At 40.2% G+C, this 16,945-nt stretch overlaps 1 protein-coding gene and 1 pseudogene across 3 annotated transcripts in view; one reads left to right on the top strand and one right to left on the bottom strand.

The window, feature by feature from the left end:
* LOC149163415 (uncharacterized) overlaps positions 1–16,945 on the top strand; it is a 344,148-nt gene that overhangs the window by 326,332 nt on the left and 871 nt on the right. The window lies entirely within an intron of this gene.
* On the bottom strand, positions 14,207–14,798 carry LOC149163416 (ubiquitin-conjugating enzyme E2 PEX4 pseudogene; annotated as a pseudogene).

The raw sequence follows: 16,945 nt of genomic DNA, 5'->3' as shown, positions 1-16,945 counted from the left end.
ATAATACATGTTTTTGGGGCTTAGAGGAGGCCTCATGAAGTCCATAGGTGCCATAATGTGAAACATGACTCCAAAAATCAGTGGACAAGGGGTTGGCCCCTTGTTCTCCAAATAATAAACCTGTGGTGCTCCCAAATGGGTGTGGGGGCACACAAGTGTCCTCATGGGTCTCCAAACAGATCGAAGATGTCTGCAGACCATCTGCAAGGGCTCAGATGATGGTATAAGCGATGCCACATCATCATACAGGTCTTGGGTCATCTGCCAAGTGCATGATGTAATTGTGGGGCCGGTTGGGCATGGTGAACCAGGTGCATCTTCCTCGTCCAATAGGTGAACCACGAGCAATCTCTGAATGACTCTGGGGATCCATGGAATGTTTTATGTTGCTGTGGAGGCCCATGGCTCTCTACACACACCCTTCATGTGCCAATGTAGTTGTCTGGAGGGTTAAGACCCCGTATAGGGAGACCAAACCCAAGATGGAGACCATCTGCAATCTTGCATAAGATCCAATGCGTCCCCTTGCCTTCCAGTACACCAAGTCATTAAAGAAATCAAGTTAAAGAGTTTACAAACCATGGACAACAGGTGGGCACTTCATAATGGCATGCCCTTCCATAGTGGGCTTTGGCATGTGCTAATGTCTCCAAGCTCCAAGGGGGGTTAACCAAGTACCCTATTAGGTGGTTTCTACTTTTAAAGGGGGTAGTATGTCCTTGGTACATCCTTCAAATGGTGGTGGCATGTGATAAAGTGATGGAACAGAGTAGGGGATGAAAGGGGCAATCCTGGGTCACATGCCAGGGTACAAGGGTAGCTAATAAAGGGAAGCCCACACTTGGGTAAATAATGTTTAGGAGGAAGAAATCATGGTACATGAGTTCCCCGACCTTGATTTTTCCACCCTTTTTCATATGCCTTTTGCCTTTTATGATTTTTCTTTGGTTAGTTGCTCGAGGCTCAAGGAATGGGAGCATGATGTGTAAAGTATAATAATGGATACCCCCTTTGAGGTGGGATGGTTCATTGCCCACCAAGGGTTGGGACAATCATGGGTTCCTGAATGATAGAGGAGGCTCATGTAGGGCCTATGAACAAGGGTGATGGCCATGGGAATGGGGTAAAGCTCATGCATTGGCTTTTGCCCACGTGCTAAATGTGTTTGTCCCGACCATCTTTTTCATTTTGTGGTACATTTTCTTGTTGAATGTGGCCAATTATGCTTTTTCTTTTCTTTTTAGTTGCATCAACCTCTGAGCATCATTCCAGGCCCGACTCAGGGTGTGGGCAAAGGGAAGGGGAACGCTAACCCTTTGTGGTCCCAGTGGAGGAATGTGGACTGTTTGGTCAATTTAGAGTGTCCTAAATTGCTATATTAATTGTCAATCCGGGAGTCATAAACTGGTGAAGTGAGGCGCATTATATATGCAAGATAACCGATTTCTTACTTTTTGTCTTTTTTATTTTTAATTTGTTTTTGGGTTTATCTTCGTTGATTCCCTAATGTAAGACGGCAATCCTAAAAGACAAGTATGGATATAAGTGTTCAAGGCAATAGTGTCCCTTAAAATGATTTCCAAACTTCAAAATTTTCAAAAAGGTTTTAAAACATGCAATGATAAAATTAATTCCTAAAAGAGAATGAAAATGTGCCACTATTCCAATTAAACAAACAGTGAACTATTGATCATGAAACCCAGTATCTTTGCTGCTGTATAAATATAAAAGAAATTGAACTCAAAGAAATCAAAAAATTGCAAGCAAAGTAAATTAAAATCAAATTACATCAACTCATATTCTGACCCCTCACCATTCGTCTCACTCTAGCTTTCGGAGGTAATCATAAACAACTTGAGCAATCTAATATCTAATTTGCAGTAAATAAAACTAATATTAAACTACACACTCATACTTCAATCCCTCACCATTCGTCTCGCTCTGGTTTTCGGAGGTAACTGAAAATAACATGAGTAATTCAATAACTAATCTTGCAGAAAAATAAACTAATATCAAACTACACACTCATACTTCAATCCCTCACCATTAGTCTCGCTATGGCTTTCGGAGGTAACTGAAAATGACATGAGTAATTTAATATCTATCTTGCAGAAAAGTAAATGAGCAAAACTGAAATAAATAAAACAGTGCTGGAACTAAGAACTAAAGAAAAATAAATCAGCAGAAGGACAAGAATAATTCCATGTCATTAGTCATTATAAAACTATGTGCAAATGCCTGGGCTGCCTACTGTAACCTGAAATAAAGACACTGATCAGTTAACAACATTATAAAGTATACAAACTATGGACAGAAGTAAAATGTGAATACCATAAGCAATGCAATATGTACACGTGAATGATTTATGGCATAAGGAACGTAAAGAAATAAAGCATGAAACTATACAGTGATAAACAAAACCTCGGTGTGTACAGGGGCCCTCTGCACAACCTCGGGCAGTCAGCAATCAACCACGAATTGAGCTTATAAACAAAGTCTTCTCATGTATTAAAATGCAGTCATAACACAGAAATAAAGTTACGGCACAGTGGGCTCGTTAACAGTCAAAATTACATTACCAAAAAACTAGCTACTATGCGTATGAGAACGCTTTATTTATAACAGAGGATGACATAACTACTTTCCTAAAATCTGCGCTGATAAAAGACACATGAACAACCACGTCCAGGAATCTAGCATTATGGCAGCCATGAAGATTAAATCTATGGAGGGTGGATGTTGGATTCGGTTCATGGAGCAGTCCACAGGTGTTGATATGTCCCCAGAAGTCTAGGAACAGCCACGCAATTCTTCACGTGGTGAAAAACAAAGTTTTATCACCGTAGGACTCTTAGGTTGACCACCGCTTGACTACCTTTGACCACGACCTTCGTTGGTGAATTCGACTGAGCCAATAGGACTCGATCCATGTCCTCGTCATTTGCAACTTGCCCATGTGGCTGGATTTGCCTGAAGACACCTGTAACATAGACTTTAACAAAAAGGCTGCGGAAAGTTGAACTGGCTGCAGAAAGTGACAAGATTCCGCCGCTGAATGAGCAAAAATCTAATTCAAACAGCAGACACAAAACATAGTTAGGAAGCCACTTTATATGCTCTTTTTAAACTAATATGCAATGATTTAATAGTTTAGGAGGTCCAGGTAAATGGAAAAAGGCTAGAAAGGTGTATAGGGAAGATGCAAGTTTGGGGCTCAACATGGACCTAGGTGGGAGGAATGATGAATGGGGTTATAATGAGCAGAAGGGGAGTGATATATGTGGATGAGGGAGTGGGACCACACAACCAAAATCAGGGTTTCCCATGTAGTACCATCCCTAAAGCCCAAAGTTCAGTAAAAGAGATCCCACGAGACTAGAATCCATGGTTAAGATCCAAAAGAGATCTAGGGGACAAGATCACAAACCTAGCCCACTCTTTCCGCCAAATCCCCCCATTAATCCATGCCCAAAAGTTTCCATGATAAGTAAACTACAATACTCAATTACCAAATGACAAGGCATACCTTTAGGTTTGGGAGGCCTACCTTCAAACATACGATCATGACATATCGGTGAGGAACCACATGGCTGACTCAGGTCGCAGAGAAATGACATAATGAGCTAGTTGGTAGTTGTAAGGGGCTATTGGCTATCAGCTGAGGACCATCTTGGCGAAATTTTTTCTCCTAGGGATATCACCCACAAAATGGTGGGTAACATGCCTCATTTGCTTTAGCATCTGCCTCGTCTTGTTCTTTCTGATATTTTTCAAGTTTTTCCTTGCTTAAACCATTTCCATTTGCCCCATCCTCTTTAGGTGGGCCATTGCATGTTCGAATCCCATTGCCTTTTAACCCATGTGTATGATCCCTTATACTACTTTTTACATTCACTGCAAACCCATGCCAATGACCCCCCTCCTTGGATCTTCCCAACAACAGTTACATATTTCCAAAATGGTGACTTTGGATCAATTTTAGGGGTAGATCCAATTTCATGTTCCACTTCCTCTGCCTCATGAATCACTAAACATGAAGTTGCCACGATGATGATGTAAATAAAACTGCAAAATAAAATTTTCAAATATGTATTTCAAAACAAGCTACAAGCCTTGAAAAAGAACAATCATTATCAAAACTAGTGATTGGGCATGTAATCTATGTGACTTATTCACTATGTCTCAATGTCTCATAGACTCATTCTCTAGAGTTGCTTTTTGGGCCATGTCAATACCAAAGTGAAACATTACCATTATTTATCATAAATTGGGTCATTTTGTTATTTGCTTGACACCTTAATACCTTGGAAAGTGTGTTGAAAATAGCAACAAGATGCTAAAAATAGAAATGCTATAAATAGCATTTCAGGTACCAGTGTTGGAAATAGCAACAAGGAATGATAAAATAGAAATGCTCAAAATAGCATTGCTATAAATAGCATTTCGAGATAGATTCCAATTTTAATTAGTCTCTGAATTAAAATTCGAATTTGAGCTCAGCAGCTGTTTGTAAATTAATTAATTAATTCATCTTGAGTTAATTAGTTAGAGAAAATCAAACATGAAGTCTATGTGAAGACATGCAACAATTATCCCTTTGATTGAGGAAGTTATCCCTTAATTAAGGAGATCAGGATGGGTTGTACTTTGAGTTGTAATTAGTTATCTCAGTTAACTGAGTTAAGTCCAGTTAGATTAGTTCCAACAGTTTGTGGCACTGATTATGAGTTCAATTAGTTAATGCATGCATGCATGTAACTAGTGTACTTTAGATAACTGAATATTCTCTCATAAATAACTCATGCATGTCAGTTTAGATAGAGACCTAGTTGAGATCAAAGGAAAGGACAGTGTACTATTAGTTGGAGGAATTTTCCTATATAGGAAACTCATCCATGCAGAAGGAATTATCTCCTTCAGGATTGCGCAGTTATTTCAGAGGTCAGTGTTGTGTGTGAGGTGAGAATCACACAAGTTGCAGCTGGAGGACCCAGGAGAAACTGCGCAAGGAAATAGGAGGCTTGGAGGATTGAAGGAAGGCATATGTGTTGTCTATTCTGTCTATGAGCAGCAGTGAGGGATTGTACTGAGAGCTGGATAGCTTGTGAGCTAAAGCTTTGTGTAATCCTGAGATATTTCCACTTGTATGATAATACAAATAGCAGGGTTTTTAGCTGAGGCTTTCCCCAGAGTATTCTTCTGTGTTCATGTATGATTGATTTCTTATTCTCTGTTATATGTGTTCTATTTGATCTTGCTCAAAATCGATTAAGCTTCCGCAAGTTTGTTTGTAGAAGTAGATCAAGTATTTTGCTTTATTATATTGCATTATCAGGTGATCTACAGTGAGAATTTCTACATGGTATTGGAGCAAAGGTGATCAAAGCGAAAAATAGTATACAAAAAAGGGAGAAGTTCGAAGTTTGAAGTTCTTGATTGTAGGTACAAAATCGATTTCTTATCACATCTCAAAGTTCACCAATGGTGTTCAATGGCTTAAGACTCGAGTATGCCCTGGATGGCAGCTCGAATTATATAGCATGGAAGGATCACATGGAGGCAGTATTAGAGGAAAATGGTTTGAAGGACTTCATTAATCAAGAAGTCCCCAAGCTAGCAGCAGCTAATGCCCAAGAATTGGCGGAATGGAAGAAATGTGTGGCGAGAGCGAGGAGGATTCTTCTGGAGGGAGTTCGAGACCACATTGTCTCGAGTCTCCATGGGAAGGAGACACCGTTTTCAATGTGGAAAACATTGAAGGATCTATATCAGAACAGCAGCGATCAGAGGAAGCTGGCGTTGAAAGACAAGCTTCGGAAAATCAAGTGTGAAAAGGGCGACACGATCTCTACATATCTGAACAAGCTCACCACCTGCAGGGATGAGCTTGGAAGTGTAGGAATCACGACAGCCGATGATGACATGGTGAGTCTTGCTCTCCTCAGTCTTCCTAAGAGCTGGCATAGCTACCAAGACTCAGTAAATGGAAGAGAGAAACTGCCAGATTGGGAACGACTGTGGTCGGATCTGATGCAGGAGGAGATCAGGAGAAGCACCAGAGATGGTTCTTCATCCAAGGAGGATGAAGAAAATTGCGCCTTAGCGAGTAAGGCAAGGAAAGGGAAGGAGAAGGATTCTCATCCCAAATTGAGTTCTTCCCATGGTGGGAAGAAGATTGACAAATCTAAAGTGCGATGCTTTAATTGTCATGAGGTGGGCCATTATGCAACTAATTGTCCATTGAAGAAATCCAAGAAGGGATCCAAGGAAGGATTTGAAGGTGAGGCATTGGCCTCTCAGTTCGAATTGGATTTTACCCTCATCGCATGCATGGTTTCATCGATGATGGGTTGTGGTTGGTTTCTTGACAGTGGAGCCTCATTCCACATGACCGGCGATAAGATTTGTTCAGTACCTTGGAGGAGAAAGACCTCAAGATACTCATAGAGATGGGTAATGATGAAAAGTATAGTGTTTCAGGAGTGGGCACGGTTGCTTTTCAGAGGGAGCATGGAACTCGCATTACCTTGACAGATGTGAAGCATGTGCCAAGACTGAAGAAGAACTTGGTATCGACCGCGATGCTGGAGGACAAAGGCTATGATGTAGTTTTTAGTAAGGAAAAGGTTTTCCTTAGACACATCACCACGAGACAGGTGAAGCAAATCGGTTCATGAGTCAAAAACCTGTATGCTCTTGAGGTTTAAGATGCATGCAAAGCCTTGAGGAGCAAGGCAACTGTTGGAGACTTGGTGGTTGAGAGGGAGAGTACATTACCTCTCAACATGCAGCGCCAGAAGAAGTCTCAAACAATTGTGGAGGAGCCACAATTGGTGAAGCAGCTTCAGGAGGTTGTGGAGCAGCCACAACTGGAGAAGCCGAGAGGAGACCGAGTGGAGGCATCCACTCATGCAGAGACCTCCAATAGGGGGAAATTTCGAGCCAAGTGGGCAGAGGGATCACATGCATCCATACCTCTAGGTGGGAGGTGGGGCGATGTGGAGTGATAGTCCCAAGAAGGCTGAAATAGGGGTAGGATCCTTGAGGTACCCAGCCTCTTTGATTAGACCTTGCTACGGGAGCCCTGACGAGGAGTAGCAGGACTGGCTAAGTGGGTAGAGACAAATGCGGATGGAGCGGCAGAGGAAGCTTCAGCATCAGAGGATGTTTCTAGCCCAACAGGGAGGTCAGTTGGGAGATCAGTTACTTACTTCTCAGTAACTGAGTTGCAGTGCAGCAGTGGGCAGCACGATGCAACATGATGAGAGGAGGTGTAGTGCGGATGCAGTGCTGGGAGATAGGACTAGCAGCAGCACGGATGCAGCAGAAGGAATTAGTGTGATTGATGCAGTCAGAGATCAAAGTGACAGAGGCTAGAGCAGTGAGACACTGAAGAGCACAAAGGTGCAGAGTTTTTCAGTCGGCAGAGGCAATAACAGTCAGAGACTTTGATGACAAAGGCATCATTCTGATTCAGGTTGGATATTTTTTTGTTTCTAGAGTTGCTGGAGCAACAACATTAGGGAGAAGTGTTGCATGCAGAACATTCCAAAGGTTCAGGATCAGGTTCATTTTGAATGCCTTTCTTGTTGAGAGGGAGTGTTGAAAATAACAAGAAGAAATGTTAAAAATAGAAATGCTATAAATAACATTGCTATAAATATCATTTCAGGTACCAGTGTTGGAAATAGCAACAAGGAATGATAAAATAGAAATGCTAAAAATAGCATTTCGAGATAGATTCCAATTTTAATTAGTCCCTGAATTAAAATTGTGAATTAAAATTTAAATTTGAGCTCAGCAGGTGTTTGTAAATTAATTAATTAATTCATCTTGAGTTAATTAGTTAGAGAAAATCAAACATGAAGTCTATGTGAAGACATGCAACAGTTATCCCTTTGATTGAGGAAGTTATCCCTTAATTAAGGAGATCAGGATGAGTTGTACTTTGAGTTGTAATTAGTTAGCTCAGTTAACTGAGTTAAGTCCAATTAGATTAGTTCCAATAGTTTGTGGAACTAATTGTGAGTTCAGTTAGTTAATGCATGCATGCATGTAACTAGTGTACTTCAGATAACTGAATATTCTCTCATAAATAACTCATGCATGTCAGTTCAGACAAAGACCCAGTTGAGATCAAAGGAAGGGACAATGTACTATTAGTTGGAGGAATTTTCCTATATAGGAAACTCATCCATGCAGAAGGAATTATCTCCTTCAGGATTGCGCAGTTATTTCAGAGGTCAGTGTTGTGTGTGAGGTGAGAATCACACAGGTTGCAGCTGGAGGACCCAGGAGAAATTGCGCAAGGAAATAGGAGGCTTGGAGGACTGAAGGAAGGCATATGTGTTGTCTATTCTGTCTATGAGCAACAGTGAGGGATTGTACTGAGAGCTGGATAGCTTGTGAGCTAAAGCTTTGTGTAATCTTGAGATATATAGCAGGGTTTTTAGCTGAGGCTTTCCCCACAGTATTCTTATGTGTTCATGTGTGATTGATTTCTTATTCTCTGTTATATGTGTTCTATTTGATCTTGCTCAAAATCGATTAAGATTCCGCAAGTTTGTTTGTAGAAGTAGATCAAGTATTTTGCTTTAGTATATTGCATTATCAAGTGATCTACAGTGAGAATTTCTACATAGACTCATTCTCTAGAGTTGCTTTTTGGGCCATGTCAATACCAAAGTGAAACATATACCATTATTTATCATAAATTGGGTCATTTTGTTATTTGCTTGACACCTTAATACCTTGGAAAGTGTTATGTTAAGGTGTTGATGTTTGGTCATATTAAGCTCAAAATTTTGGAAGGAATCTTTCAATCTGGTGAATTCCCATTTTTTCATTATAAAATCTTATATAAGATGAAGACATTTATTTCAATTTCATATCTCAAATAGTAATAAAAAGAGATTGCCTCCCAAACTCCAATTTATATAGAAGGGTTTGGGATGTTAAAGCCTACTGAGGGTGGTCTAGTCCATACCTATAAACAAAACAGGAAATTCCTTACACGATTTCCTTTATAATTTAAAAGTAATCATTTCCCCTTTCCCCACCTAGATCCTAAAAGAATGGAAATATTGATTGTCTTCAATGTAATAATGTTCTTTTTACATTACCTATATTCTAATGAGTAACGACAAATTTTGGTTGTGCAATGACTTACACACATACATAATAGTGTAAGCCCTTATTATGACTCTAAACATAGATACCAAATCTCTTAATTAGTTTCTTAACAAACTTCCCCAGATATAGTGAATGAGTGGATGAGAACTTGATACCTGTGCTATGACGCTCGAACGGTTGAAAGTTGGCTCACTCCAGTGAAGTTTGAACAATAATGACTCCCACAGTTGGCTCAAGCCTCACTCCAGTCTCCACTGAACACCAACAGCTCCCATAGTCAGCGATGGCTCACTCTGGCGGCTCACTTTGGTAGGTTAAGTAGCAACGACTCCGTCACTCCAACCAGCGAGGTCTCCAAGGCTCAAGCTCGCTGCTAAGTTGGGCAACGAACAGCGGTTTGAGTTCTAAGTTGCTCTCCAGGCGACGGACAATGGTCTCCAGTGGTCAAATGAGGAGAGGGGCGAGTTAAAAGTGGGTGTCGAGCGAGTTAAAAGTAAAACCTAAAAGTTCAAAACCACAGTTTTTTAACCTAGCTGCATAAAAAAAATATGTTCCCGGCCAACAATCGGTTTCTGGCAATCAATTTGCATGATCCTTTTCCGGAAATCTGGATACGGATCACGATTTTATTGGATCTGTATACGAGATTTCCATAAACGAATCCAAAACAGATGAAACGTTTTGGAACGTTGGGAAAAACGTATTATCCGTTTCTGTCAAATCCGAAACGACTCAAATACGTTTTAATGCCATTTCCATACCGGATCGTACCCGAATCCATATCTGATTCAGCGAACGGCGTTTTCGGCGATATTACTAGCCGTTTTCGGTAACTTAGCCTTTTCCTATTATGTTCATCTATTTTTAATGATAATCACAATTGGTTGTTTTGCAAAAGTTCAAGTACAATTTAGCCCTAATTTTCCCTGATTTTGTCTCCATTTTCAGCTAACAATATTGCTCAAAGTTAAAATTGTCCAATCTGATATCACATGACACTTCCTCTTTTGTTGCAAAGTCATCTATGGTCAAGCTTGGATGAGGGCAATCATCCTTACAATTCACTCATTTGATTTCAGTAGGCATGGGTAGCGTTAAAGAGACCACAGAAAGTGTCTTGAGTCATTTTATGGTTTAGTCTCTTTATTCATTGGCTTTTGATTCAATTGTCCTTGGTCTTGTGCCACATCCAGCGGTAGGGATATGACATCACACACTTGTACTACAGGATTTTATGCTTTGTGCTGTGGAAAAGATTTTCATCATTCCCTCTATCTCAGTAGATCATTCCTTATCGATTCTGACACATCGTTTGAGGATTGATTCAGAAGCCAGAGTACCTTGATGATTGTTATCCTCATTATCGATCATCTCACATTTGATAGGGCTGAGCATTATTTGGTCCTGATTAGATAATATTCATTGGGTGTTCAACTTCAAATCATTTTTTCACACTGATGAGTTGTACTCGTACCTTAGGACCCATTAGCCTTACTGGTGGGTTCCTTCATGTCTAGAAGATGTTTTTATATTAATGGAATCTGACTAGATGACTTTCTCCCAGCTGTTAATTTCAGCACAATTGTCAATAGGTGTGTGCTTTGGAAAAACAAAAATGAAGGTTGTTTCTTTTGATGGAAAAGGACATAAAACATCAATGATTTTCAGCTTTTATTCCATTGGAAACATCAGTATTGCTCATGGCTTTTACTCCCTTGCTAAAGAAAAGCAAATGAGGTTATTAGAGCCACCGTGCTAGTTGCTATAGGGTTGGTCTAACAAAGATTGTGGTAGAGAATAAGTGCATGTGTCATAGGCTCAAAAGGCTCTTCATCATCAAGTTACTTGGGTCGACTGTAAGACTCTATTCAGGGATGCCATCTACTAGGAGTGAATGATGAGAATGCTAGGAATGTAGGAATTAACCTAACAATATGAAGGATGCTGAATCTTGGCCTCTTATCCTTATAAGTTCACCCTCAAAGGTTGATGGTCTGCACTCTTCACACTCCAAGTCAAGAATATCAAGAGCAGGGGGTAATGCAAATGGTTTCCACTGTTTAGAGAGGAAATACAACATACATAAGGCTACCCAATCAGTCAAGGATGTTAATGAATGATCATCTCAGAAATCATGAGATAGGTTGAGACACTGAGCACGAAAATAAGGCTACAATACAATAAGCACAAAGTGAATATGTGGAATTCAAATAGCTAGAAATGAAATACCATAAAGTAAATGAGCTTGCTGGAGTGAAAAATTAAGATTCTTGTAAAAACATAATTAAATAATCTAATAATGAAGTGAGATGAAGAAATTGAATTTACTGACCTGATTTGCATGAAAAATGTTAAACGAAACTATTAACCACTTGCAAAAATAATATATAACATAATAGTCATAAGATAACTAGAAACTATTGCAAAAATGAAAAATTACAATAAGAATGGTTCCTTGTATAGCCTTGAGTGGGACCTAATCTCCAGGTCTCTATAGGGAATTTTGTTAAACACATACATGGCAGAAACAGAAGATGAATGATAAGCATGAGAGAGTATCTATTATTGACAAATGATATACATTTATAGTACATTCATATGACCTTTGGTTTCGTATTCCAAGGTCTCTTGGACTTCCTTAGACTATTCAGCTTCCACACCAACCCTTAGAGGATTAGGTGTCCAACATTCCCCCCCTTAATCCGAAGGGTTATGTATGAGTCCAAGAAGAGAGCTGTAATACAAAACGTGCAAAAATGCATGGCAGCACTAGGCTGAATGTGCTCTCTAAAATGTTGGTATAAGGGAGGTGGTTTAAGGATGACCACCAACACTAGAATGCTTAGTGCAGTTCCCAAAACTCTTCCAAGTCTGGCATGAAGCTCAGGTCTTTTGCTAGAGGAAGTGCTCCTGATGTTTTGAAGAGGGAAACCTTCAACTAATAAATGGAGGTCTCATCCCGCATAAAAAGGAGAACCTCAACCTGAAAAGGGAGGTCTCAACCTGTGATGGTTTAAGGATTACCACCAACTCTGGAATGCTTAATGCAATTCCTGGAACTCTTCCAAAACTGGCAAGAAGTTGAAGTCTTCTGCTAGAGGAAGTGTCCTCAATTCTTTGAAGAGGCATCACCAACTGAAGGCATGCTCAGGGGCATCTTTGTCTTTGGCTACAACTCTGAATCTGGTATGGCAGGTTGTGGCTCAAGCTCGCTTGATGTGACTTTGAAGCTTGTATATGACCATCATTTCCCCCCCTGTCAGATACAAGGTGAGATGATGGAGAAAACTCAACTGCAAGACTGTTCAATACTCTAGAACAAGTTCGGACATATGACTGAAATATCTTCTTGGCTGTTGATGCCCATTGCCAAGAAGCGATCCATCCAAGATGAATCTTTGTTCTTGCAGGAGGTTTGTTTCTAAAGCATCTGTTTGAAGAATCACTGGTTTTATGACAGTGCTTACATGGATGAAGATCAAAACAATGATCTTTCATATGGCCAACTCGGTCACAGTGTTGGCATTTCACAATCTGTTGTTGTTGCTGTGGAAGAGGAGCAGAATCTAGAACAGTTGAAGGTGAACTGTCATGAAGGAATCCAACACTCTGAAACTGAATGGGCTTTGAGTAATCTGGAATATGAAAGGAAACCTCCTTATCATATCCAAGACCTGTTCTGTGCTTGTTATGGACAAGCTCTTCCCAAGGTCTGATGATGGGCTTGGGAAATGCAAACTGAACTTCTGCTTCTGCATGCAATTCCTCTCCTTCATTGGGTGCTAGATCAACATTATTGATTTGTTGCTAATGGGAGTTTGTCTCAATGTTACTGATTTGACCACTTGCTGGTTGCTGATGGATGTCATGATGCTTATGCTGTTGTAACTCATCTTGCTGAAGCTGAGATTCAAGCTGCAAAAAATCAATCTTCTCTTATGTATGTTGCAAGCAAGTTTGAATGTCAAAAAGAGTTTCCTTGCTAATGTTGATTGTGCTTTCATTAGTTGACATGATTAGAGTTCTTAATATCTCTAATAAATTGCCAATTTGAGTCATTTTTAAACTTCAATAGGTCAACTCAATTCATCAACAATAATCGAAAATAAATAAAACTCAATTCGCAACCTTCAATGTTTCAAACCAGCACAGAGAGCAATGCCAAACTTTTACAATACTAATGTAGAGAATACACCTGGTAATTTATCCCAGTGGACAAAGATTGAATGGGCTGATCTGGGACTGCTTGAACCCAACTTGGCACTCCAAACAAGCTGCTATAGGAATCACATCAGTCCGTCCCCTTCCAAGAATGAGCTGCTACAGGAATAGGAATTGCAGATCTGTAGTGATAGGCTGCTAGCCTGCTACAGAGATGAGAACAACTCATCTTTCTCTCAAAAAAAGCAGCTACAGGTGTAAGAAATCAACTCGGTCTCTGATGTATAGGTGGCTACATGCATACAAAAGGCAATCGAAGAGGCACACACAAATCTGGAATTGTAGGACGCAAGTGATAATTGGGTACACAAAAGAATGACTCTTCCTCCTTCACTGCCACACTGCTACAACACTTATTCTGCTCATAAATAAACACATCCTCAACCTTCTGAAAGAAACAACCATAGATATCTGCATGTGCAGTATCAACTGTCTGTTGTGGAATGCAGAGTAGCACTCTCAAACGCAGTAATGCAGCTACATCTTCTTTACTTAAATTGCCATCAGCAACACATTGCTAGAGTTTTTTCCTGTATATATCTTCATGCACTTCACTAGCTTTCTATGGGTCAAAACGCAGCTCATCACAAAGATTTTGAAGAAAGACTGCTTTGCTAGAAACCTTATCGTCCTCAAGGCGACCACTAGAAAATGGAGCGAGATTCAATGTAATGGCAGTGTGGTATACGGTGAGAGATGGAAAATGCGGCGCTGACAGGCTTTAGCAATGCAGCAGAGCTGACATGCTAAACACGCCCAGGTCTGGCTTGCCCACATACATTCTCCACTTCCTTTTGCTATGCTGACTCTCTGATTCCTCCTATATCGTGTACTCTCCTTCGAGGTAATCAGATCGATCCTCCTACATGGTTGCACCCAAGTTATGTTGATAGCAAGGTACCATTCTCAAATTATAATTCAATGATTACCCTGTTAGTCGTGGATGCTAACCGTCTATACATTCTGGCCATTGACTGATACCCTCGATCATCACCAGATCGCAGAAGGTTGCCGCAGTCACAATTTAAGGGGCTATCAGGTTCTGGATGTGCCATTAAAGCAATTATTGCACGACAAATAGATTGCAGAGTCCATGCTGGGCTCCAAGCAGTTTTCAAGATGTCAAGACATATTTCTCCTGTCTTGAAATGGACATTTGGATGAAATATTTTAGTCACAAAGCGCACTTGAGGTGGAACAAGTACTCCACACCAATGAAGCCCCCAAAAGCTCAAACTCAACTACGGCTCCATTCGCTCTACTCCTCCATGTGTCTTGTGGCACCGAGTTGCTCTGAAAACAAAGAACCTCGCAGAAGAAACAGTTCCTCAATAATTTATTGATAGAACCGGCCCTCAATGGAATTCATGCATTAACCATGTTAAAAGTGAACCTTGACAGCTGCTGCGGAATAGTTGAGATAACTGGGCCGTATCTCTGCACATTATCATAGAGCTCAAATAGTGGAACAACGAGTAGGTTCAGAATGCAACCAATGTGGCGGTGAAATGTGGTTGTATGCAACTTCGCAGGGTAGATAGTTGAAAGAAGAAAGTGTTTCTAGGAGACAAGTATGCAAAGGAGAGGCAACGAATTTCTAATAGACAACAAATTAATGGAGCGCTATGGACAGGCGCACAGTGAGGTATGGCAGAGCACTTAGGTGCAGTTCTGACAGAGAAAACTGACATGCAGAGAAAGGCCACAATACCAGTGGCTCAAATTGGAGCAGGGCAGGAGTACGCCCGCTTTGATACCATGTTAAACAAATACATGGCAGAAATAGAAGATGAATGATAAGCATGAGAGAGTATCTATTATTAACAAATGATATACATTTATAGTACATTCATATGACCTTTGGTTTCGTATTCCAAGGTCTCTTGGACTTCCTTAGACTATTCGGCTTCCACACCAACCCTTGGAGGATTAGGTGTCCAACAAATTTAAAGAAAACCACTAAGTACTTGGAATTTGGAAGCACAAATTCTTCATTCAGGAAACCACTTAGATGTATTTGAACAATTTGAGTGTACGTGCTACAAGGAAAGTTCTTGGTGCTAAAATAAAAAGAATAACTTTTTCTACTAACTCTTGGTTGCTATTTATACAAAAAGACATCATAAATCAACCTTCAATTCAATCCTTTGAAGGACTGAGCGGTGCTTTCGCTAACCAAGACACTACGTTCACCCTCTTAGGACGTCCCTGGGGATCGTGCTGCTGGTCATCCGGTTATATATGTAATTACACTTTGATGCTCAGTGGGGAAGTAAGGAAGTGGTTAGTCTAGTATATGGGAAAGGATTGGGCATAACTTTTCAATTTACCCAGTAACTTGTGTTCATTGCTGGCATCCACCTATCACTGTATGAGTTACCAATGAATCTCACCTTTAGGCAGAGGCGACCTGCTCTGAGAGGTTCGGCCTGCCCCAAGGAGGAAAGGCCTTGTATCTTATCCTTAGATAGATGGTCATATTCTGGAAGGGGTTACTCTGATAGGTTCGAGTTACCAATGAATCTCACCTTTAGGCAGAGGCGACCTGCTCTGAGAGGTTCGGCCTGCCCCAAGGAGGAAAGGCCTTGTATCTTATCCTTAGATAGATGGTCATATTCTGGAAGGGGTTACTCTGATAGGTTCAAAGCGCAAATACACATTGAAGGGTACTTGTTTATAGGATCCTGAACAGAAGGGATCTTGTTTCAATGTTCAAATTCCCTCCTTAATTCAAAATTTTTAATCGGATGATTATTTTAAGGTCTTGTTGGTTGAGTGTCTTGAGTCATTAAATGCTTGGCTCCTTGGGAGGTTGGAGAAGGAGCATGATCTCCCTTTTGTCTCAAGCGCAAGTTCAAGAAGACCACCCTTAGGATTCCATTTGCTTGATTAGATGATTAGCACAATTTTGAGAATGCATTTGTTTATCAAAATCATAACCTAAACCAAGACATATCACAGAACTCAGCATTCAATTATTTCATAACAGTCAATGCACAAATGCTTAGATGTTTTTATTTATCGTATTTTCTCATAAACGTAACAGGTCATAGTCTATAGGAATGGTTTGCATTAACTGCAAAATGGACCGGATAGTTCCAATAGTTGGAGGCATCGATACTTACGGTTTTGATCAGAATGGTCGTATATTGGACAAACAGAAAGCTTTTTGGATGAGACGAAAAGTGTTTCCATCTGAAAGTAGTGCTTTGGATGTAATGAAGTTGCTCTCTTGACCCAGAAATACTAAAAAATAGTAGAAATTGGATTTGTTTTGACGCATGCAGTGGTAGATATTTAGGATCACTATCAACAATGGAAAACGATTCTTTATATGTGATGCACTCTAATACTATGTTCGGCAAACAAGGTATTTCCACACAAGTCAAACACCTTAAAAAAAGGTCACTTAGTGTATTGTGTGATTAAATTTCTCAAGGAGGGAAACAATCCACAATCCCAACAAATGCGGCACTTGAAGCGATATATTGATGTACAAGGAAACGATTTGCATATGAACTCATAATGGATCATCAACAAATGACCATCCATGCTTTCTAGATAGAGATGATGGACTGGTTAAGTGATAAGC

Source organism: Pinus tabuliformis, chromosome 5_1 (assembly GCF_031772625.1).
Source record: "Pinus tabuliformis cultivar Carrire ecotype Pingquan chromosome 5_1, CPIR1, whole genome shotgun sequence".
NCBI lineage: Eukaryota > Viridiplantae > Streptophyta > Pinopsida > Pinales > Pinaceae > Pinus > Pinus tabuliformis.
The sequence above is the reverse complement of the archived record's forward strand: the minus strand, read 5'-3'. Positions and strand labels throughout refer to the sequence as shown.